A 27,022-nucleotide genomic window follows, 5' to 3' on the forward strand; every position below is an offset into this window, starting at 1 on the left:
AGGGCCATTTATGAGCCTAGGCAGACAGGTTACCTAGCTGTAGGCAAAAGACAGGTAAGTTTCAGTGGCCAGTTCAAGCCGTGCCACAGAACTGATACACATAGTTACTGATATAAAAGATACACCAAGGCAGGGAAGCAGATATAAGTGCTTACAATAAAATTGGATTATATCTGCTTCCCTGCCTTGGTGTATCTTTTGTGTTTTAAAGTGTTTGTTCTTCAGTTCTTGTGAATGGTTACTGATATATTTGGCATGCGGTCATCACACCATGTCACAGAGAGGGACGATGTGCTACTTCGCTGGACAGGGATGCATAGTATGGCAAGAGTATGTTAAGTGTATGGGACAGGGATCTGTCAGGCATGTTGTGATCCTTGTACTAGAAAGGTGGATGTCCATGACATATGTGTTTATTTGGGATCAGGATGTGTTAAGTGTAGCATGTTCAACAACTCGGGGTTGGACATGGTTTTATTCAGGGTAGGCTGCATGATACATAGTGCAGTTAGGGATTGTGAAGGGCAGTGTAGGCCATCTACACATGGGCAATAACACTTAAAGGAAATATGTGATCTATTATGGGTCACATGGGTGTTGAGTATGGCTGAGCAGTTATCTCTATATTCCTGGATGGCACCCTGTCATGATTAGGGGTGCCACATATGACTACCTGTCTTTTCTGGTGACGTAACTATCAAAGGGAAGTACTGTCCAGCTGCATCCCATACGCACAGTTGCCATTATGTTGACCGCTGCCTAGGTGGTAGTTAATGGGTACACGGTTTGTAACATAGGGGATGACAATGCAATAATTAGCTGTCATATTGTGGCCATACATCACACACCACACATCGGACACACTAAGGCCCTTCTGTATGTTGAATGCAGCACACAATGAGTTGACTATTGCTCCTAGTTCATAGTAATTTGCAGACATCAATAGGCTGATGCCTTCTGTATTAGTCTATGTGGTATAGATAACAAAGAGGGGGAGTACCAGGAATGACCCCTGTATTACTGTGGCTGGCACTGGTTTGATGTCCGTGTATTCATCAGACACCTTCTGTAATGTGGGTTCTGCCAGCAGTCCAGTTGCCAACCATTCCTGTGACATAGGAATATACACCTAGTTTTCTGAGTGTAGCTGGAACACAGTATGGGTGATGGTGTCCTATGACCTGGCAAGGTCATGATATGCAGTGTGAATCAACCCTACTGTCATCTACATCTCTACCAAGTACATCAATTACGTTGACCATGGTTCATGGCCGTACAGACCAGACTCAGCAGGGTAGCTGTGCACTAGGTGGGAGGGTGGCCTAATGGTTAAGGTGTTTGCCTTGCAAACACAAGGTGCAGGGTTTGAGTCTCACAAGGGATAACTGGCTAGGCTTAAAATGGCTCACAAGGGCAGTTAGCTTAGTACTAACCTATGAACCTATTATCAATGGTGTCTCCCCCTTTGTGGGGTGTGATAACTGTTCAATTTGGTGTGTACAAGGCCTGACATGGAGCTATGATTGAACATGATGTGTATGTGGATAGCTGAATGTTCTTACATTTGTGTAGGATACACCCTGGGATGTTGATAGGTGCCATGAAAGCTGTATGTATGGCATTAGAGAGTGCAGCTTGTACCTGCATAGTCGTTAGTACAGGGGCCCTGTAGTGTACATGGATATATTACTAAGTGTATCTGTTGGTGGTGGGGGGGTGGGAGTGGGTTTAGGTTCTCCGAGACCCTGTCTGGATGAACGGGTGCTATTTCTGTAGGTGCAGTACTTCCCATGCCATAGTGCTGTGCAGCATGGCAGGTCTAGTTGTTGCTATTATGATTAATGACACAGCTATAGAATGCTCTGTGCTTGGCCTCATAACATGTGGCTGATTTGGTGTCACGGTAGCTTTGCTTGGTTTTATATGGTGTATCTGCATCTTACTGAGGCTGACCAGGAATCACCTACACTCATGTGTGTTCACTCTTGCAACAGTTGCTACCTTCTGTGGTACAGTTTAAAGCATGGTACCACCAGTTTGGCTACTTGTTTGTGTTGGGTTGACTCCTGGTTCTGTTTCAATGGCGCAGTCACTGCACATATGTGACTGCTTAAGGTTCACTTGTGTAGGATTCAGCATTTGCTCATGCATTGTCCATCTGCATGGGTGCCATGGCACTCACCACTCTGCTCTTAGGAAGCATAACATTGGCATTGGAGACTAACTATGTGTAGCATACTGTCAGCCCTGTTTGTGTGACTACTGTGATCCAGGTCAGTGGGGTCGATGGAATCCAACATGCATTGAGTGCAGGTGTTTGTACATGAGGAGTCTTCCCAGTTCATAATGGAATAGTTGAGAGTAGCCAATATTATGGTTCTGTCTCAGACCTAATCCTCCCCATTACAGCACATTATGACAATTGGGAAGTCTGTGGCCTGGTGGGTGATCTGTCTCAAGGTACATTTTGAATTCCACTGTGGCACAAAGGTAGATGCTCAGCATAATGCATCTGATGTTATGCAAGTGCAATTAGCGTGGGGGTGTACATATCCTTCAGGAATATGGACACACCTGTGGCTCGTGTTCCAATAAAGGATAATGGGCAAAAGGTGAGGTATGTGTTATAACATGGTCATGCAAGTGTGCTCTCTGGAGCGTTGAAACATGTCCCAGCCACTGCACAGATATGTTCTCCATGTTGGGGATTGACATATGTGTGTCCGTATAGTGTTTCTGACATGTATCATTGTGTAGCGAGACCCACAGTTTATTGCTTGGCTGCCCCTGTAACAGCAGTGGATCCTCACCTGAACCATGCATGATGAAGGCACTATAGGGTAAGCATGAGCCAAGGCTGTATCCAGATTCCCAGGGGTGACAGGTGCAGGCCCTGTCTGGCAAAGCATCATGGTCTGTCAACCATGTTATCCCAGGACGACAGATACTGGATACCCTGTGACATGCACCACTACACTAGACAATTGTGGAATACAATCCTTTTGTCCCTGTACTGCAGTATCATTCTGGCCAATGGCAGAATGCTACCCAGGCCTTGGGACACACCTGCATGGGCTACAAGACCTGACAGTTCCTACATGTGTTTCCATGCAGTCCAGGCTACTGCATCACAGGTCCTGCACAACAACATGGAATATGCCAGAGCCATGTGCATAGTTCAAAAGGTGGTCTGAGTGTATGGGTATGTGGCTAATCATGGCAGACAGGCAGCTGACAGTATGTATGCCCTCGTATAGGTTGGTGTGTAACATAGTGCTAGAGTTTGCATTCACAGATGAGTACTGTTGGGCATGTTTCCAGTCATGTGTTCTGAGGTGTGGCACAATTATGCAAACTATGTCATACAGTTTGTGTATTTCGGTGTCTGTCTCTTCCTGCTTGGGGGGGGGTCACTTGTTTGGCCAGATACTTAGATGCGTCTGTGAATGTGTGTGATTTCTGGTAGTGTGTGTGTGGGTGTCCATACTGTGTTCTGGTAAAGGTATGTGTTGGTTGTGTTGATGAGCTGCATGTGTTAACCTACACCTCATGACTGTCCAGTCCAGTCATGGTTGTAGACTGGGCTGCCTTCCAGCTTACCCCTGTAGCTGCATCTCAGACAATATGTGGGGTGTGGTGTTAGGTGGGTCTGGCAGTGTACATGGCATAGAGATTACATTCCCCCAGGATGGCCACATACACAAAGCTGACATTAGGAAACACCAGTAGCTGACTAGTGGACATGCCTGTATGATCAGTCAGTGCTACAAGTACCAAGTACTGTATTTAGTTTACATATTGCCTATGAAGATGTTTTAGACAGTGATGATCACATGTAAATATTTGTGTTATGGATTTGACAACACTGGCTATTACGAAACATTGTAGCTACCTTTAGCAGCAAACCTCCTCTGAGGAGTACATCACATCCTGTTAGTTTATTACAGTTGATGCAAGTATCTACAGGTCTGTTTCCTTCTCTGGGTATATACTCACATATCCACCAGGACCATGAGCTCTGTTGGGCACAGACACCCACTCCCCAAACAGAGTCATGTATCAATAGGCTCTGATGCCACTATCAACATGATCAGGATATAATCAGATAGTGTGAGCCATCACCTATGATGCAGTTATTACACATGGGCAGCTGTCTCCTACATCTTACACTCCTACTGCAGATTTTACACTGGAGTTAAAGATGATGTGCAACCTGTTTCATTACCAGTGCTGTGCACTACCTTACATGCAGTATGTGCAGGTGGCTGTTAGGTTGGCAATGAGAGGTTGGGCTACACAAACCTGGTAGTTCAAACAGTGTGTCTGTACTCTCAATATCCACTGTATGTAGGTGTGCACATAGCCATTTGGCCCAGCCCTGTAACAAGGGTCACTGCACATCTGCATAACATGCACACACGCACAGCTGTTATTGCTTGCAAACAATAGTAGAGAGGTGGATATTACATGTGTTATGTGCATGGATAGTTACCTGGCTCTTTCAATTATCTTTGCTATCATGCTGCTAACCTGTCAGATGAATACTAATGCTATGTATCCTGTCACTGAGTATTGTAATTGCCAATAGACATAACTACTGTTCGTATAACATAACAGAACTGCTATGTAGAATAGAATACAGATCTGCCTAGAATACTGTACATTACACAGTTATTGGCACAATATCCCACAATGCATACCATATTTGCATGGTAAGCCCACCTTTAACATTGTTCATCTTACTTATACACCCATACATACATCGACTGTTGCAATATATCAGCATATACTATCCCCTGTTATAGCACATACTTGTTGGACCATTCCTGACACTGACAGTGGCTGGAAGCGAATTGGTGGGTTCCAAGCCCATATCCCCCCTTGTGGTGTATGTGTAGTGTGCCATGTGACCTACAGCAGTACACACATAGAATACTACAAGCATTACTACTGCTCAACAATACATCGCTACAAGATAGCTATTTCCACTATATGCATTGATTACACTGTAATTCTTACAGTACAGATACTACATACACAGACATACTACATGTTATACATACCATCTTAGTAATCGGAGGTGTTAGTAACTAGTGTACTACCCGTTTTGGTTTGTCTTTCAGTATTTTGTACTGTCCTACAGGTAGATACAGATGGTTTGAATGTGTGACAAGGCAACCTTTTATAGTTACAGATCAGTAACATGTGCTATCCCGATGGCCAATTGGTGTTCCTAAGTAGCTAATTACATGCACATCAGCTGCGCTGCTACTGCCTTAGCCAATACCATGGCTACAGTGGAGTATAACTGAGTACTCCATTTGGGCATTGTCCCTTTGCCTTACTTGTGAGGAAGACAGCGTGGAAGTTTTGTTTGGAATCTATTGCAACAGCTGTATTGAGACGAACAGTAATATATTGTGAGTACTGCTTTTATATTTCTGAACATTGCTATTTGTGCAGGGTTTGTCTGTACCCAATACTTCTGCATATGTGTCAGTCTGGCCAGGTTGTTTGACCAGCTCAAGGTTGTATAGCTATGTATATAATGTTAGGGTATTTACAGTGTGCTTACCAGACATATTTCATTTGTTAACCACTCTCCAACTCAAAAGACATGAACAAACTTCAAAAAACGGAAGCCAAAAGCACAGACCACCAGAATGATCAACGGGTAAATAAAAAATCCATGTCAGAGGAGACCAATACTTAGAAAACGTCTGTTTATTTTTAAGCAACCAACAAGTCCTGCTTTTTGGCGGCGTCCTCGCCAACTTCTTCAGAAGTTAAAATTTAAAAATAATGCGCCACTGATGTGACTAATTTAAATAATAAAATACATGATGTCACCATGTTCTCCTTCTGATAAGATCATCATTTAAAGAGATCAAATCCTATATTTATACAGCTAATTCAAAACCACTTGCAAAATTAATATAAACAGTCAATACTTTGTATTATAATTACATTAACTCTTACAATCTAGCAGCAATACTACTAACACTGTGCGAAAACATGCTTCTCTGACCAATATGACAATTTTAATATTAAAATAAAAATCCTGACAATGTTCTAAAAAAGTATTATATTAAATTTAAAATGACCATCCTGACAATTATCTGGAAAAGCCGACCATCAAAAACATAACAAAAATAAAAACTAGTAAACTCCTCTAAATAAATGCATGGCTACTCTACACCTTAGGTTAAAATGGCATCAATAATAAAAACAAAGATTATCAGGGACTCACAAATACAATCTCCTGACGACATCCTACCTTTCTAAACTCCTCAGTTTCAGCACACTAGCTATAGACAACATGCTGTTTAGACCTGGAAAATGGTAGGCATCCAGCTTTAACTGCCATATCAATTCCTTGAATTCTAACAGCAACGATTCAGGCCCCCCCTATTATATGTAACTAACTGGTCAATTACTGTAAAATTAAATTCATGAAAAGGGCATTCCTTTATGTGTTTAGCCAGGGCATTATCTAATTTTCCTCTCCGAATTGCATACCAATGTTCATAAAGGCGCTCCTGCAATCTCCGGTCCGTTTTTCCTACGTAAAAAACAGGACATGAAGTGCACTTGGCCAGGTATACCACGTGGGAACTGTTGCAATTGAATCTCCCCCAATATAAAACTTAGATTCTCTGATCGTGAAATGAGTACCCGCTTTAACAAAACGGCAATATTTGCACATACTACATTTAAACATTCCTGATCTAGCATTGGCTGGCTGGGGATTCATTTCTAAAGACTTCTTTAAATTCAAGCCTCTCCTAAAGATAACTTTAGGAAATGGCCCAACCTGGGAAGAAACTTGATTATCTGACTCAAGAAAACTCCAGTTTTTCTTGAGGATAGACACAATTTCGCCCACATCAACATTATAAGATATAATGAAACTGCAGGGAAAGAAGCTATTAACCTGGGTTTTTTCTGATGACATCCCTACTTCTGGATTGTGGATACTTAATATAGGGAGATAAATCCCATTCTCCCTCTTAAAACGTACCGATGAGGTACGTTTTAAGAGGGAGAATGGGATTTACCTCCCTATATTAAGTATCCACAATAGGGATGTCATCAGAAAAAGCCCAGGTTAATAGCTTCCTTCTCCGCAGTTTCATTACATTTTATAATGTTGATGTGGGCGAAATTGTGTATATCCTCAAGAAAAATTGGAGTTTTCTTGAGTCAGATAATCAAGTTTCTTCCCAGGTTGGGCCATTTCCTAAAGTTATCTTTAGGAGAGGTTTGAATTTAAAGAAGCTTTTAGAAATGAATCCCCAGCCAGCCAATGCTAGATCAGGAATATTTAAATGTAGTATGTGCAAATATTGCCATTTTGTTAAAGCGGGTACTCATTTCACAAGTTCTATATTAGGGGGAGATTCAACTGTAACAGTTCCCATGTGGTATACCTGGCCAAGTGCACATCATGTCCTGTTTTTTATGTAGGAAAAACAGACCGGAGATTGCAGGAGCACCTTTACGAACATTGGTATGCAATTAGGAGAGGAAAATTAGATAATGCCCTGGCTAAACACATAAAGGAATGCCCTGATCATGAATTTAATTTTACAGTAATTGACCAGTTAGTTACATATAATAGGGGGGGCCTGAATCGTTGCTGTTAGAATTTAAAGAATTGGTATGGCAGTTAAAGCTGGATGCCTACCATTTTCCAGGTCTAAACAGCATGTTGTCTATAGCTAGTGTGCTGAAACTGAGGAGCTTACAAAGGTAGGATGTCATCAGGAGATTGTATTTGTGAGTCCCTGATAATCTTTGTTTTTATTATTGATGCCATTTTAACCTAAGGTGTAGAGTAGCCATGCATTGATTTAGTGGAGTTTACTAGTTTTTATTTTTGTTATGTTTTTGATGGTCGGCTTTTCCAGATAATTGTCAGGATGGTCGTTTTAAGTTTAATATAATACTTTTTTAGAACATTGTCAGGATTTTTATTTTAATGTTAAAATTGTCATGTTGGTCAGAGAAGCATGTTTTCGCACTGTGTTAGTAGTATTGCCGCTAGATGGTAAGAGTTAATGTAATTATAATACAAAGTATTGACTTTATATTAATTTTGCAAGTGGTTTTGAATTAGCGGTATAAATATAGGAATTGGTCTCTTTAAATGATGATCTTATCAGAAGGAGAACGTGGTGACATCATGTATTTTATTATTTAAATTATCCACGTCAGTGGCGCGTTATTTTTAAATTTTAACTTCTGAAGAAGTTGGCGAGGCCGCAGACGAAAAACAGGACTTGTTGTTGCTTAAAAATAAACAGACGTTTTCTACGTATTGGTCTCCTCTGACATGGATTTTTTATTTACCCGTTGATCATTCTGGTGGTCTGTGCTTTTGGCTTCCGTTTTTTGAAATATTTAGTTTGTTGTTACTGTGTATCATACTGTGCTAATAATCAGTACTCGGCAAAACATCCTGGTGTACGAACCTTTCAACCCTCTGAAACGGGATTAGTTCATACAAACCCTGTTACATCAGCAGCTGTTCAATTGTATAACGGCAACTATTTCACATAGGGCCATGTTAGTGTGTCTGTGTCCAGGTATGTTAAGGTTTCAGCAGATGTTGTACAGCAGTTGCATAATTGGTTATGGTATGACAGTATATATTGATGTAATTATTTTGGTTGTGGGGTAGATGTTGGTGGGTGTACATAGCACATGCAGGTGTGTAGGAACCCCTTTTATAAAATGTCTATGTGTGTGTGGATGTTCTTTCCCTATGTGAACACCTATCCCTTAGTGGACTAATACTATGGTAATTGCAGGCTGATTCATTAAGGTACTATTAGATGCCTCCTGTATAGCATGCAGGTACTGTTAGTCCTTGAATCCTTTTGGCAATACATCAGTTGTTGTGTTGGTGACTGTGTCCATAGAACATATTTGTAATAGTGTATTGGCATATACTCTTCATATGTTATGTTCATATTGTTTGTGGGGGGGGGTGATTGCTTTGGTCCATGTTATACTAGGATATGACCACTTCGGATGCTGTCTACAGTGTGTATGTGTATATATATATATATATATATATATATATATATATATGTGTGTGTGTGTGTATATGTATATAGATATATACATTATTGTATACATTTATCTGTACCTCCATAGATGTGCAGAGGTTTTTAACCTATCTATATATCTACATATATATGTAGACCTGTATATATCGACATGTCTATATGTATCTATCTATATATCTATATATGAGCATACACCTTTAATTGGGTACAAGGCAGGTTGTTCTATTTCAAAACATTCCTCCCTTTTGTGTTTTAACCTGTCTGCATACACAACTAGGATAGGTACATCCCAGGTAGCTTAGTGTTAGGTCATTCTGAGAATGGAGTACATGATTGCGGGTTCTACTCCTGGAAGGTGTTATTATTTTACCTCTCAGAGAAGGAACTGGTAGGGAAAGTGTGAATAACACACATTTACGTGGTTGTGAGCAGGTTTTCCCGTGGTCTGTGTGACGTTAAGCAAAGGTCAAACATGTGAAGCGCTTCTCCGTTTACCGTGTTGCAGCACTGCTTACCATTGAGCAAACACGTGGAAACCCGCTTACAACTGCTTAAGAGTGCTTTAATCCACCTGCATCCAAAAGCCCTTATTCTGGCCCTCAAAATAACCTAACAGCCCTTGAACCCAGGACTATGGTCACCACAGTCACTGACCGTACCACTAAGGCATCTGAGATATGCACAAATGTTATGGTGTTTAGAATATACATTGTACTACAGACATTCCTCGCTACTGAAAACAAATGTGACAATCAGTTGGTGTACATATATCTGATACATGTTAATGTTCATATGTTTGTGAAAGTAGGTGTTGCAATGTGACATGACCGGGTGTATTATGAGTGAGTAAGGTTCTTGCTTTGTGTCCTCTTTATATTGTCCTCATACTCCATGTATGCCCCTCCAGTTCACTTATTGGACATCCGAACCAGGCCCTCCTTGATGCATGATTGCATTACCCATCATTCCTCCCCCACCCCAATCTTCACATACACAACAAGCACCCCTTCTATGGTGACTTAGGTTAATATTAATTGCTATAATACCAGAGCTGCATGTGTTTTGTGTACACTCCAATCCTTTGGAGTGCTTCTGTGTCACGAAGTGTGTTCATAGATGCTTATATAAATATATATATATATATATATATATATATATATATATATATATATGGCTATTGATGTAATTGTATACTATATATATATATATATATATATATATATATATATATATATATATATATATATATATGTGTGTGTGTGTGTGTGTGTGTGCAGATATCACTGACATATATATATATATATATATATATATATATATATATTTATATATATATATTTCGTATTAGTTTGTAACAGTAATACATCTGTAGACTGGAATGTGTTGGTTCACAAACTACAGTACATTAAAATGTACTGTACATATGTACACAAGGCCACTGTCCCATTTGTGATCATTACAGTGAAATGCACATGGTATAAGGTGTAGTCTCAGGACCATGAAACATGTGTACACCTTGGATGGCTTAGTGGCACGTCCCATGACTATAGTGCGCATGGTCCACGGTTTGAGACATGTGATGCTTTACGAATGTTTTTTACTGCAGAATAAGGCTCATTTAAGCAGTTGTAAGCATGTTTAAAAGTGTTTGTGTGCCATTATAGCAGCAGTTAAACACAGTTAAACAAACGTTTTAACGTATAACCTATGATCGCAAACACAGCCACATCCGCTAACTACTCCAGATATATACCTGTCAGTGACGTAACATCTCACTATGTGCTGACATGACATTACATTCTCTGTTGACTGTAATCTCCTGCACACATGGGTTTATATGGGTGATTCGAATGTTTATTATACAGACTATTACTACCTATATATGCAAGCTGTGGTTAAGGTATACTTTTGCACATGATAAACATCCCTGCCTTTATCAGGATTGTAACCTCGAATGCACAGATACTATGCAGATGCTGTAACCATTATACTGTTGACATTAACGTTGCTTCCACCTGTTTCCTATTTAGATGATTTCTATATGTAAGCTAGGCTAAGCAAAGAGCAGGAGCTCCCAAACTCACTGAGCTTCACGTACTCTTGATATAACAACATATAACAAATATACTGTGAGACAATACATTACATTCTTAACTAAATTAGGCATAGCCCCTCACTGACAAACTTCAAGGGAAACCTTGTTGTGTGAATGGGTAACAGACTATACACCCCTGGGATCATGTGTCCCAGAACCATACAGCCAGGGGATGGGGAGCCTGTCCAGTTTGATAGCTGCAAGATCTGTTGGGGGAATTGAATGGTGTTGAATTACCACATTAACATGCCCTCTTTAGATCACTAAGTGCTCTATCCCCCTCCACAACCCCAGTCTTCAACAGCTTCCATCAACTCTGCCTGGAATTGCTTCATTGGCTATGCTTGACAGAGGCTCAGTTACTTCATCAATGGTGCGGGGAAGGCCAGCACACTGTTGCTATGCTTCTAATTGCCCTTGGGCAGATAGATAGTAGGCTATCTGTGAACCTCTAACGTGCAGGCCATAACAGCCATAATATGTGAATAAAGAGACCTTCAGATCACAATATACAGTGTGAAATCACCATGTAGTCAGGAAACAGTTGAGTACAGCAAGAACATACAGAGCACTGATACTTAGTCACTTCAAAAGCCTATTTGGAAGCTAGATGACTTGTATAAGTTTAAGGGTTTCTATTGCTTACCACTAGGTTACCTACTGGGGAGATGAAAAACAAACACATATGGGGAACATGCATGCAATGATACCATACCGGCCTATGTGTCAGCCTTATGCTTTGGAATTTTGACCAAGGCTATTGGTACCCCCATGGTGCCTTATTTAGGAGAGTCTCAAAGGTGAATACCAGCTCCATAAACAGCACAATAGCAGATTCAATGAGGTTTATGCTACTCAACACCAGGGGTTGTGATCACAACATGCATGCACTCACAGCAGTCCTCAGGATAGACAACATCAACATCTGTGCATTCACTGAAATCTGTCTTAAGGCTCCTGAGAGCACACCAGCATTACCAGACTACAACCCATACCACACATTTCAGCCACAGAACATAGACTGACAGACATGGAGGAGCTGTATCCATATTCGTCAGGGATACACCTCCAGGTTAGTGGGGCAGCATGATACTTCTGTGATAATCCATGTGCAGCTAACATCAGCCACAACTGCAATGTGGAATGTGGCCTGCTATGGATCACCCTCCATGACCTCCACTCCACCTACCTGGAGAACACAACAGTCCTAACACACACCTGGCATTGGTCGATGTCAACTACCATACCATTAACTGGGAAATTTACTCTGGTACTCACTTCCAGGATTAGCGCTCCTAGAATGTATCACCTCATATGCCCTGTATCAGGTGGTAACCTCCCTAACGTGGGGTGGAAACTGCTAGATGTGGTCATCACCAACATGGGGAACAGGTGCACCACAGTGGAGGCTAACCGGTCACTGGTTAGATCTGACCATGAACTATTCACTGTTTCCACACCCTAGCATCTCCCCCACCCACAGATACCACAGTGTATACCTTTCCTACAGCTAAATTTACACTACTAGTGACAGGGGTGGGGGGTTTCACAGCCTCCACGCTAAGGGGAAACACTGTTCAAGATGCAGACAGATTTACAAATGCAGTCTATAAGCACCTACACGGATGTATGGATCATGCCATCACTGGTAAACCAAGACTCACTCCTCCTAGACAAGGACACCAGTCTGGTGGACCTCTGCAATAAACAGGCTACACTACAGATGTAGGACAGTGTTCCAGACACACAGCAAATCCCACAAAGGGCAGACATCTGTGACCATTATTAGTATGATACGTAGGTCCCTCATGACATCATCCAAAGCTGACATCAGTAGGAGAATATGCAAGGATTTGAAAGATAACCACAAAGCCTTATTTGGGTATGTCAAGGATCTACGTGGTGACACACAGATTTGTACTGTGCCAGTGAAATATAGCACAAAATATGCTGACCCTACTGATATTGCCAACATCCTTGTAGATACATTTGGTGCATACTTCACCTCCTGAAGAGCCCAGAACACTACCCGAAAGGTACAGTTTCCCAACCATCAGAGAAACACAGGTGGAAATGGCCCTCTCTAACAGCAGAACACAGAATCAATGGAGGCAGATGTTGACCCAGACTGCATCTTGCAAACTGTACAAGACAACCTGCCCCCCACCTAATTAAGCATTCCTACCTCAGCCTCTCCACAGGCTACATGCCCATGCAATGGCACATGGCAATGGTTATTCTACTCCATAATGGAGAAATCACAACTGACCATGGTAACTACTACCCCATAAGCCTGACTAGCATGGTCTGCAATGGTATGGTTCACATCCTCATGGCACTCATTAACAATGACATTGGTAACCTTCGAACACGTGACCCAACCCAGGTCAACTTGGTTGAGTGCAGTTCATGCCTACTGAACCTGTTTAACATCTTACATACAGTCAGCAAGACATTAGATGACAGGGTAGGTGGTTTACATATACTACCTGGACCTCACCAAGGCTTTTGAAACCATGCCCCACTCAGGTATTATTGACAAACACATCAGCCTGTACATACACCCATACATCACAGGTTGGGTTGCCAATGGGCTTGCACACAGAACCCACATGGTACGACTAGCGGTCTCCAGGTCAAACTCTTGAACAGTCACAACTGGTGTCCCACAGGACTCAGACCTGGGTGCCCTACTGTTTGGCATATACAACTCATATGTACAGGCAAACACAGGTGGACGACGGCAGACCATGTTTGGCAATGACTGCAAACTGGGAGCCATTGATAGTCCAGCTGACATGGATATCCTTCAGGGGGCCTCACAGAGAATGTCACAGGGTAACAACGACATGGCCTCCAGCCAAGTGCCACTAACTGCATGGTCATTCCATTGTGGAATTGGCACCCACATATTAGCACATCAGTGGCAGCCACTTTAATACAGAAGAGATAATGGGGTATTTGGGGGCTAAGGTAGATGGTGATCTCCCCTGTGACAGTCATATCTCCACAGTAGTTAGGACATCCTTCTCTGTAGGCTATCTGACTACTAAAGGATTCCCATCTAGACATACTGGGATTATAGTGCCCCTTTACTCATCACTCATCAGCCCCATCATAGGGTATAATAACCCATGTGAAATGTACCTCAGAAGACATGTCCAACAACTGGGGGGGGGGTCCACAAATGTACCTCACCAAGGGGAATACTGGCCTCCAACATATGGCCTATGCAGCCGGGCTGAATAAACTCCTGCTTTACTCAGTGGCATCTCGTTTACCCAGAGATGATCTCCACTGACCAACACAGCCATGTTGAACTCAAGCTTGATGGATATGCTCCACCTATGGGAATCCAGGTGACAGTGAGCCACACACTGTAGTGAGCTGACCTTGCCACAACAATAACCGGAAGATGCTGGAGGGACAGCTTCCTGTCACAGACACTCCCCATACTTTGGAACAACATCCCTAACTACATTATACAGAGCCCCTCACTAACACTCTGCAAGAGAAACCTTGAAGGGTGGATGGGGAACAGTAGATGCACCCCAGGGATCCCGCCATTGGCTCTGCTCCACAGAGGGATGGTTAATGAATCAATGGGGTGGCAAATGCTGACACATTTTGGCTGGCCTTATGAATGGCCTCTGGCAGTTGGCCAAGTACCTACCTATGAATCTATACATACAGTATCTGCATATGCTGGAAGCTTAATTTACTGTTCAGGTGTTGACTTACCTTGTGCCAATGGCTGTTGTGTGTGCAATAGTTGAGGGCTGCCTGTGTTGGATACACACAGTACACTGCCTATACATGACAATTTACAGGTAGTCTTCTTTGTGTGCCATCCATTTTTACTGTGTGTGCAGGTGGAGAAAGGTGTCAGTCCCTAAGTTCCTACACTGTCAGTGTGTGTGCTATACGTTCCCTCTTTGCCAAGGCATGGGCATACTGGGCACGCCTCCGTCTGCCTACTGGGGCTGGCTCAGGGTGTTCATGGTCTGAGTACCTCTGTGCCTGTGGGGCTCTTGGCAATGGTGGTGGGCTGTGAGGGCCTTCACCATTCTGTCCCTGCTGCAGCTGTTTCCACAAGACCATATTGTGTAGCATGGCACACACTATGAAGATGTGGGCACACATGCCTGGAGAGTACTGCATGGCTCCACCAGATATGTCCAAGCACCAGAACAGTGATTTCAGCATCCCAAACACACGCTCTATGATGATTCTGGTTTGTGCGTGTGCCTCATTATGGTGTTACTGCATGGGTGTGTGTGCATTTCTGATGAGAATCATTATCCATGGTTCCAGTGCATAGCCAGCATCCCCCACCAGGTGGCCATTTGGCATGTCCCCCTGGCAAATAACCGATACAGCTGTGAGGCATGCCAGATGTGGGAGTCATGATAGCTTCCAGGGCTGCCAGCACACACATCCATGATAATTCCCTGGGCATTGCACATGACTTGGCAGATGATGGAGGAGTATCCCTTGCGGTTTATGTAGCAACTTCCCTGCTCACCACGTGGTGACTTGATGTGTATGTGTGTGCAGTCTATTGCACCCAGTACCTCCAGGTATTCTGCCACATGGTGGAAGAGACACATATTGCTGGCCAACTCCTCCTGCGTTCGGGGGAAGTATATGTGCTCATTGGCATGTGGTAACATGGCATCCAGGAACTGGTGTAGTACTCTGGATGCTGATGCCTGTGAGATACCCATGATATCCTCAGTTGGTCTTTGAAAGGTACTTGTAGCTAGTATTCTCAAGCTTACACATACCTTCATATTCACTGGGATGTGTTCCCTTCTGTTTGTTCTGGCTCTGAGGCATGGCCGACACAGCTCCACAAGTTTCTGTAGGGTGTCCCTGTCCACCCTGCAATGCTCTACTATCTCCAGATCATGTAGTCCCTGGTAGGTTAGCCTAGGTCTGAACACTCTCCTTCTCCTCTGGTGCCTGTGGTGGTTGTGTGCATCATCCTCCACGGCACCTTCAGTCTCCAACACATGCTGGTGGATCAAAGTTATGGCAGCCTCTAAAATGTACATAATAAAAGTTCCTCATCTGTATACACCACTGGTGCAGAGTGTATGGGAATACACAAATGTGTGTGAGGTGCTTTCACACTTTATAGTATTGTGCTATGGATGCTGCTGATGTAAGTGGGTGTGTATGAACTATTCCAGCTGCTGTGTGTCTTAATTATAGGTTTTGCAATGAGTACTGCAAGTGTGAGGCCTTTACTGTGGAGATCTACTTGCCTGCCTTGATTACTCTGTTGCCCTTTAATTCACTTTTAGACCTGGATCCCCTCCCATTATCAGGCATGCATCCACCTGCCGTCTTTCTTGTTTTGTACTTTCATTACCCAGTCATGGAGAAATGTGCCTTGTAGCTGATATACTGTATATCACCTTTGTTCTGCTTTGACACTTTGCTGTTTTCTTTGCAGTACAGTCCCTCCCCTTCCCTGTTCTGCAGGTAGCTGCTTTCAGCCTTGTTAGCTGTTGTCAATGGCCCACTGTGGGCTCCTAGGTGTTAATTAGTCATTTGTACTCCAGTTTCACTGCTGCAGCATTTCCTTTTTTCTTTCCTATATCTTTCCTGTTTCAGCTGCAGTGCGCAACGCGCATACCCGTTTACTGGGTTTACGTGCGTTTTCATTTCCGTTCACATGCATACTCGGTTACCTTGTGTACTCTCAGCTAAGCATAGCTATGGGCAATTTGGCACACCCCTTTCCTGCAGCTTTGCCTAGCTTGGGGCAGACCGGTTTAGCAATGCTCCAATGTGCTTACAGAAATGGCGACACACCTCTCTCTTAATGTCATCTTTATCTCAAGGGCTCACCTCGGTGTTATAACGCTATGCAGTGATGTGCATCCTTACACCCGTGGGAAATCTGCGATTCACTATTACTCCTCTCATTTGCATGGCATTGCCTACTAATTCCTAGCTACTGTGCAAAACACTGTCACTTTCCCTTAGCAGCCCTTGCACCATGATTATGGTGTAGCATGCCTGGCATTGACTATTATGGAGAAATCATGATATGTGTTTCATTGCGGTTTTATTCTATATTTTTATATATTCCTTGCAATCCCCTTTGCGCACCGCTGTCCTATGCTTCCATGTCGCGATAGTGCGACTATGTATATTAAATGTTAATTTTATATTTTCTACATTTTTTATGCCAATGGCTATATATTTAGTCATTGGCATATATTAACATTATAATACATGTGTTTGGTCGGCTGTCATGGCTCGGATTTTATGTTTGCAAAAATGTAAACCATTTTCTACGGTTTACATTTCGGCTTGCTTACACTACGCCTGCACCACTTCCTGAATCACTAGGGTAATTAGCATACAAGGCTCAGGAGTTGTGCGGACGTAGCGTACGCTGGTAGTACATGTGGAAACAGCTCATACCTGAATCGCTCGGTGGCCATATTTGGTGTTAGAATGCTGACACTACACCTGCACCTGGCACAAGCTTCATGAATCCCAGGGATTGTGTATGCAGGAAGTGTAGACACTTGTAAAAGGATGTATTCACACTAACCTATTTATGATATTGTTACCTTATTTACAGTTATTTATAAATTACATATTTACACCTGATAAAAAAGGAGTATCCCAAGAGCAGTAACCATATATTCTTCTATTACTAGGCAAGTGAAATTATGAGGTATCAGCGCTTATCAGTTTTCATTGTCACATATTCAGAAGCTGACAGAATGATAATCTGCATGCATGTTCTGACTTCAGCACAGCCCTATTATCAGTGTGGACAGCTCTCTTCTCATTTTTTTTATATGAACAAGGACTCGCTGTGTACAGTAACTTACACATTCAAAGATGCTTGGTGTTTACAATAATTCTGTATCAGCCTGACTCTTAAAAGCATATAGAAAAGCACATATTACAAAAATCAGATGCATGTAATCCATTTAACAATGTCCAACAATTTCACTTACAAAATAACACAATTGCTATCAAAGTAGTTAATACAAGAACCATAACTGAAAAGAGCAATAACATAAAATGTAATGTACCCCCTGCACTGGCAACATAAAGAAATAAAGCCTTGAATTTGATCCAAGTGACCCAAGTTCGAATATCAGCAAGGGCACTTGATGGCACAAGCAGGGGGGGTGTTGAGCATGCACATTTTGGGGGTAGAGAAGTATGCATATTCAGGGCATGCCAGAGTCATTTGATTTTCCTGCTGGACACTGGATAGACAACTGTGATGTGCTGCTTGAGAATAGGTGTCACCTGCTGACTTCAGCCCCTTGCAGCAGTTCTGAGGATCATTGCACACCCTGCCCTGGACTGTTACTGTGTATGCACAGGGGAGGGGAATTGACAGAAAATGCTTCAGCATTAGTAATGTTGCCTCAGGGTCCTCAGTCTGCTCACTGGCACTGGACATGGGCTGAGATTCATCTGGGAGAGGTCAAGGAGGGTTCAGTAAACTCAGTAGATGAGGAAAGGAATGAAAATAGCTGATGGACAGCTGTGGGAGACACTCACAAAAAATAAAAAAAATGCAGTGCACCTAAGTAACTTTACACAAATCCACAAGGCCAAATCATTTACTGGAAAATTTACTCTGAAAGAATGTTTTCTTACTAATTTGACTGAATGATTCTCAACTCCTGAAGTACATGCACTGATGTTCAGTGATCAGTGGACAAACACTACTTTTTTAGGTGCATTATCCTAATATAACTATAATTTTCTATGCCTTTAAACACTATAAAATGCCTTGTTTTTCTGACTAACCTTCCATCTTTAGACTGGTGAACTGTCACTACACAAAGTATGTAATATAGTGCTACAGTATCTTGTAAATATTTGCATTCTATATCAGAATGAATGCTATACCCACAGTATCCGAAGAATAAGAACTCTGCCACTACTTAGCTTACTATACAGTCAAGTGCCACTTTTGTTAGACAAAGGTATGTTGCCCATTTAGGACACACCAGAAGTTTCTGAAGGAAAATGAATCACATAGTAGTAAAAACACAGCCCTTTCTCTATCTCTAACCTACTGCAAAAAAAAAAAAAACAAGTTATATTTGTTTATAGATGTTTCCCTCTACTGGTTCTAGATGTTAACTGCCCCTTAGTTTTTATACCAGCAAGTTTCACTCATTTGTATGAAACAGTGGGTGAAAACCCTACCAATTAGCAGAGAGCATTCTTAAGAGCAGACAGTCATACATACAAAAAATGTGAATAATGAAAAAATGTATCTGTCACCTCTGGCTCCTTCCCTGAAATTTGAAAAGCTGATGCCACTATGTTGTGCTACAACTTACGTCTGGCACATAGCATTTAGTCTTATATGGCCATGTCCTGTAACATTCTTTTTCTTAAGACAGTCCCTTGGGCTTCATTAACTATCAAAGATCTCATTTTTTTTTAAATTAATACAGTCACACTCTCTTGCATTGACATTTTGCTTTTGGCCTACAGGTCAACATTAAGAAAAGTTATGCCTTGCCAGTTGGCATAATTCCTAATGAATGGAACATTTGTCAACCCATACAAGGACTGTTGAAAACATTCATCGATTCAAATATCTGGAAACTTTCCTGGATTGTGCACTGATCTTTGTGAGATGTGCAAACAATGCTAGGCAGAAATTAGGTATTAGTGTCTGCCAATCATAAGGTATTCAGCCTAGCCACTTATGAGATCAGATTTACTATAGCAAGCATTCCCTTCTTGTCATCTCTACAGATCCTGAAATCAGATGAAACCAACTACCAAAACTATAAAATACATTGATCAGAGTTTTTTGCTACATGTATAATTCACCTCAAAGGAAGCATCAATGTATTTCCTTAAAAACAATGACAACAGCAAAATAGTTTCCTACCATTTTACTCACTTGTATTTTGACCTTCAGTGTTCTTCAGCTTGCTTAGTGTCCAATAGTACAAGAATATATTGTTCTGCTCTGGGTTTCCATAAACTAAGAATACTCCCAACTGAATTGAGACCATTTCATACCTTCAAATTTTCACAAGAGTCCTCCTCATGCCTCCTAATATATTGTACAAGTGTTTATAAACTGCTACCTTATCCCAGATGCTATAACCACTAGAACTGTTTTATAACCTCATGGTCCTCATTCTTCCCATATACCTGGAATGGGCAGACTTCATCAAAGTCTCATTATTCCTGTGCCTTTGTGAACATGATAAATTATGCTCTTTTTTCAAACTACAACTAGACATTTTCCCTAAGAATAGCATATTAACCACCAGCAGTGCAGATCACATGTCCATATTCAGTATATATGCAGCCAAGTCAGACTGTATCTGCTTTGCACAGAAAGTATTTTTTTTTTATTTATTTGACAGTTAAAAGGACTAGACTACAAGATCCACTTGCAGCCATGACCTAGTTTCAAGTAAAATAATAAAATAGCTGTCACACTGCCAGCCCAGCTATCTGGAATTTTGTAAATAATTCTGTGTCATTTATGAATATTGATATGATTTATACAGAACTGTATGTTATGTATTGAGCTAAAATGCAACCACAACATGCCCTGCTGGCTTAGAATAGAAATGCATATAAACTATTGCAATTGTTTAACGGTATATGCTTTAACTGTAGAAACTGGGACATAAAAGGTTAACTTGCAAAACTTCAAGAAAATAAAATGAAATTAAATTGTTTTATGATTGTGCTGTAAAAGTTATTTGTCAATTTCAGTGTAGCAGACACAATGTCTAGAGATGGAAGTTTTTTTGTATTGTCTTGGAAGAGAAGTAATTACTAGATTTGAGATGCAGAAATGTTTTATTGTTTTATGACTTTCTGGATCTGCAAACATCTGAGAGGTGTGTATTTTTCACAGAGAGATGCTAAAAATGCTAGTACTTTCTGAAATTGGGGTAGCTTGGGAACTAAAGTCAGGCAACGAAAAGTGATATCATCCAAGCTAACTCAGCAATAATATTTGATATTAATTAAAGAACTCTCTCAGAGATAGACTGGGCATTTTGTATTTTGTCTTTGACCTGGAAACATCTACTCAGCACCACCTTCTGCATCTGCCTTGCTGTAATTAAGCTTCTAGGGCATATTAACTCTTTTTAGATTCAGATAGGAATATAGTAAAGATTAGTTTAGATTTTTTTGCATTTATTTGAGACTGTCCTGCAATGTTGTTTTAAATATTTCCTCTGATTTTGAACTCTGAAGTTACTCTGTTGATTTACTGAGTATTGTCTTGCTCTTTTATTATTTATTATTAAATATATTTGAACATTTCTTTTTGGCTGATATTTGTTAGACATATTTAAGCTCTTAGAGTACTTGCATATGTATTTGGTGACACTGTACAGACCACTCCTAAATAGCCTTGCTCTTCGCCAGACTACCATTTGGATTAATAGTAAAATTACACAGCAGTAGGATTGGACATCCTTTGTTAAGGGCCTTAAAAGTAATTGATAAGAGTGGTTGGTGGCATTGGAAACTACCTTATAGTCCTGGCAGAAGGGAGCATAGGGCATATTTACTAAACCTGTACCAGCCTTTCCCAGGAGTGTGTCTGTGTTTGTATATAAATCAAACCTTAAATAGTGTGTGTGTATGTGTGTGTGTGTGTGTGTGTGTGTGTGTGTGTGTGTGTGTGTGTGTGTGTGTGTGTGTGTGTGTGTGTCAGCTACTTGGGGAGGGACATGAAGCACTGGTTAGATAGAGAGGGTGCTGGAGGTTTTGGCTTGGCCAGTCAGCTGAGATCTCAACCCTATAGCTGTGCCAATGGGGAGTCTTATTGTGGATCTGGAGAAAGAGGGAGAAACCAGCCCCAGACTGATTGTAGTCTCTGTGCACTCTTAAGGGAAATTGTACTTTACTGCATGTGTACTTGGCATCCTGCAATTGTGTACATCCCCCACTGCTGCCAGTGGTGAGGATTGAGGCTCCGTGATTACTGGGCCTGTGCTGGGGTGTCACATATTAATTGGATTGCAATGGTAGGATAGCCACATCACATATTAATTGGCTTGTGGTGGTGTAGATATTCCTGTAGCTTGTGAGCACTGGTCACAAAGGAAGATGTTTGTACTCTCAATCAGCCATGCAGTGAACATTCTGAGTTTCATATCACAATAGTTTTATTTTTTTGTCAGCTTAGTTAGTCACAGAGACCAGACAAGCATGTCAGCAGAGAAGTATGTCAAGCTGACAAAGAGCCAGTTGGCTGAGATGTGCCAAGCTAAAGGACTAAAACATGGAAACCTGACTAAGGCAGAAATGATTGTAGCTTTGGGGACAGCTGCATTGCAGACCAGCAGTCAGGAAGACAACCAGGCTGGCCTTGGAGATTTACAACTCTCAGAAAATGAACAGTTCAGGCATCCACTGTGGTGCAGCAGTTGGCATTTTCGCCTCACAGCAAGAGGTTCTCTGGTTCAATCCTCGGCTGGGGTACCTTCTGTGTGGAGTCTGCATGTCCTTCCTGTGGTCACGTGGGTGTCCTCCGGGTGATCCGCTTTCCTCCCACATCCCAAAGACATGCTGTAGGTGGATTGGACACTCTAAATTGGCCCTAGATGTGAGTGTGTGCCTTCCGTAGAAGGTTGGGCATTGGGCTGGCAACTAAACACCATAAAACTCTACTGCCAATCATGAGTGGACAGGCGATCCACTGTGGCGACCCCTAACCAGGAAAAGCTGAGAGAAGAAGAAAATGGACAGCTCAACCTTTTCATAGAGGAATTAAAAATCCATCTGGAGTTAAAGAGACTTGAGCTGGAGGCCAGGTGTTTGGAAATAGAAGCAGCAGAGAGACTGAGATGTCTAGAGGCTGAGGAAAATGAGAAGCTGCTACGTCTCAAGGCTGAGGAAAATGAGATACTGTGATGCCTGGAAGCTGAGGAGAATGAGAGGCAAAGGCAACATGAAAATGAGATGCTATGCTGACTCTTTGCCAGAGTCATGGAGGTAATGAGGAAGGGTATGATTAACCAAACCCTAGAAGCATCAAAGGTCAGTAAATTTCCATAATTACAAAGGGGGATAATTTTGATAGTTTCATTCATACGTTTGAAAGGGTATGTAAATAGCATAATGTTGACCAATGGCTCTGGGTACAGTTCCTGATACCCTTACTCCATGGTAAACCTGTAACTGCTATTTCTAAATTGTCCGATACTGACTGCTTAAATTATAATCATCATCATCATCTTCTTTCAGCTGTTCCTGTTAGGGGTCATCACAGCAGATCATCTGTTTCCATTTCTTCCTGTCCTCTGCATCATGCTCTTTCACACCCACTGCCTACATGTCCTCTCTCACCACATCCATAAACCTCATCTTAGGCCTTCCTCTTTTCCTCTTACCTGGCAGCTCCATCCTTAGCATCCTTTTCCCAATATACCCAGCATCCCTCCTCAGCACATGTCCAAACCAATGCAATCTCGCCTCTCTTGCTTTGTCTCCAAACTGTCCAACCTGAGCTGACCCTCTAATATACTGATTTCTAATCCTATCCATCCTAGTCACACCCAGTGCAAATCTTAACATCTTTAACTCTGCCACATCCAGCTCTGACTCCTGCCTTTTCAACAATGCTACCGTCTCCAACCCATATAACATAGCTGGTCTCACTACCCTCTTGTAGACCTTCCCTTTCACTCTTATTGGTACCAGTCTGTCACAAATCACTCCTGACACTCTTCTCCACCCATTCCACCATGCCTGTACTCTCTTCTTTACCTCTTTTCCACACTCACCATTACTATGAATTGTTGATCCCAAGTACTTAAACTCATCCACCTTTACCAACTCTACTCCCTGCATCCTCACCATTCCTCTATCCTCCCTCTCATTCACACACATATATTCTGTTTTAGCCCTGCTGACCTTCATTCTTCTCCTCTCTAAAGCATATCTTCACCTCTCCAGGGTCTCCTCAACCTGTTCCCTACTCTCACTACATATCACAATGTCATCTGCAAACATCATCGTCCACGGGGCCTCCTGTCTAATCTCATCTGTCAACCTGTCCATCACCACTGCAAATAAGAAAGGGCTCAGAGCTGATCCTTGATGTAATCCCACCTCCACCTTAAACGTATCTGTCACTCCCACCGCAGTCCTCACCAATGTCACACTACCCTTGTACATATCCTGTACCACTCTTACATACTTCTCTGCTCCTGACTTCCTCATACAATACCACAACTCCTCTCTAGGCACCCTGTCATATGCTTTCTCTAAGTCCACAAAGACACAATGCAACTCCTTCTGACCTTCTCTGTATTTCTCCAACAACACTCTCAGAGCAAATATTGCATCTGTAGTGCTCTTTCATGGCATGAAACCATACTGCTGAGCACTAATCATCACCTCCCTTCTTAACCTGGCTTCCACTACTCTTTCCCATAACTTCAAGCTGTGACTGATTAATTTTATCCCTCTGTAATTACTGCAGCTCTGCACATCACCCATATTCTTAAAGATAGGTACCAAAACACTTTTTTCCACTCCTCAGGCATCCTCTGACTTTCCAAACTTTCATTAAACAATCTGGTTAAAAATTCCACTGCCATTTCTCCTAAGCACCTCCATGCTTCCACTGGTATGTCATCTGGGCCAACAGCCTTTCCATTCTTCATCCTCTTCATAGCTGTCCTTACTTCCCCCTTGCTAATCTGCTTCACTTCCTGATTCACTATTCCCACATCATCCAACCTTCTCTCTCTCTCATTCTCTTCATTCATCAGCCCTTCAAAGTACTCTTTCCATCTACTCAACACTCTCCTCACTTGTGAGTATATTTCCCTCACTGTCCTTTATCACCCTTACCTGCTGTACATCTTTCCCAGCTCTGTCTAGCCAATCGGTACAGGTCCTTTTCTCCTCTTTAGTGTCCAATCTCTCATACAACTCTCTATATGCCTTATCCTTAGCCTTCGCCACCTCTCTCTTTGCCATGTGCCTCATCTCCTTATACTCATGTCTACTTTCTTCATCTCTTTGACAATCCCACTTCTTCTTCGCCAGCCTATTCCTCTGTATACTCTCCTGTACTTCCTCATTCCATCACCATGTCTCCTTGTCCTCCTTCCACTTTCCAGATGTCACACCAAGCACCTTTCTAGCAGTCTCCCTTACTAGCTCTGCTGTAGTTACCCAGATATTCGGTAACTCTTCATTGCCTCCCAGTGCCTGTCTTAACTCTTCCCTGAATTCCACCTCACAATCACCCTTTTTTAACTTCCACCATTTAATCCTTGGCACTGCTTTCACACTCCTCCTCTGCTTCTTGATCACCAATATCATCCTGCAGACCACCATTCTATGCTGCTTAACTACACTTTCCCCAGTCACCACTTTACAGTCTCCAATCTCCTTCAGACTGGCCCTCCTACATAGGATATAATCCACCTGTGTGCATCTTCCTCCACTCTTGTACATCACCCTATGCTCCTCCCTCTTCTTAAAATACGTATTCACCACAGCCATGTCCATCCTTTTCGCAAAATCCACAATCATCTGACCTTCTGCATTCCTCTCCTTAACACCATACCTACCCATCACTTCCTCATCCCCTCTGTTCACTTCACCAACATGCCCATTGAAGTCCGCTCCAATCACTAGTATCTCACCCTTGGGTACACTCACCACCACTTCATCCAACTCACTCCAAATTTTTCTTTCTCATCCATCACACACCCAGCAATATGCACTAACAACATTCATCATTACACCATCACTTTCAAGCTTCATAAACATCACTCTATCAGCCACTCTATTCACCTCCAAAACACTCTTGGCATACTGTTCTGTTAGCATAACCCCTACCCCATTTCTTCTGCCATCCACACCGTGATAGAACAATTTGAACCCACCTCCGATACACTTGTCCTTACTTCCCTTCCATCTGGTCTCTTGCACGCAGAATATATCAACCTTCCTTCTCTCCATCATATCAGTTAGCTCTCTCCCTATACCAGTCATACTGCCAACATTCAAAGTTCCTACCCTCAGTACTACACTCCTAACCTTCCTCCTCTCTTCCTGCCTTTGGGCATGCCTTCCCCCTCCTCTTCTTCTTCAGCCAACAGTAGCCCAATTTCTGCCAGCACCCTGTTGGCTAACAGTATTGGTCATGGTCATTGTTAACCCAGGCATCGACCGATCCAGTATGTAATTATGAAACATTCTCCACATCAGTAATTTTTGGCAGAGGTTTTACGCCAGATGCCCTTCCTGACGCAACCCTCCCCATTTATCTGGGCTTGGGACCAGCACAAAGAAATGCACTGGCTTGTGCATCCCCAGTGGCTGGGTTGATTGCTTAAATTATAATACAGTCAAAAATTCATAGGTTTATAGGTTCATAGGTTGGTACTAGGCTATCGGCCCTAGGGCCTATACAAACCTAGCAATAACAATTCCCTGGCTATTTCTTCCCACATTATTTACTTACCTGGACCCCTGTCTTGCAGGGCAACTGACGTAATCCCAGGGGCGAATTTCCTTTCTGCCATCCAATCATCAAGGTTCCTTTTGAAGAGGGCCAAAGAGGTGCTCTGCTTGACATGTATTGGCAGTCTATTCCAGAATCTGGGGAGTCTCTGGGTCAGGAACCTATCCCTCCAGCATGTTTTGTTTATTGTGATGACAAGGTTTAGATCCCTGGAGCATGTGGCTTTGAGGGATTGGAATTTCTTTAAGTGTAGCATGTCCAACAGCTCTGGGTTTGACATTGCCTTGTATGTTAAACAGAGATCACCTCAGAGTAGACGATATGTGACAGAGTATAGCTGGAGTTTTTTAAGGTGGTCAGCATTGGGCA

Source organism: Protopterus annectens, chromosome 1.part0 (assembly GCF_019279795.1).
Source record: "Protopterus annectens isolate FY-2018-M chromosome 1.part0, PAN1.0, whole genome shotgun sequence".
NCBI lineage: Eukaryota > Metazoa > Chordata > Ceratodontiformes > Protopteridae > Protopterus > Protopterus annectens.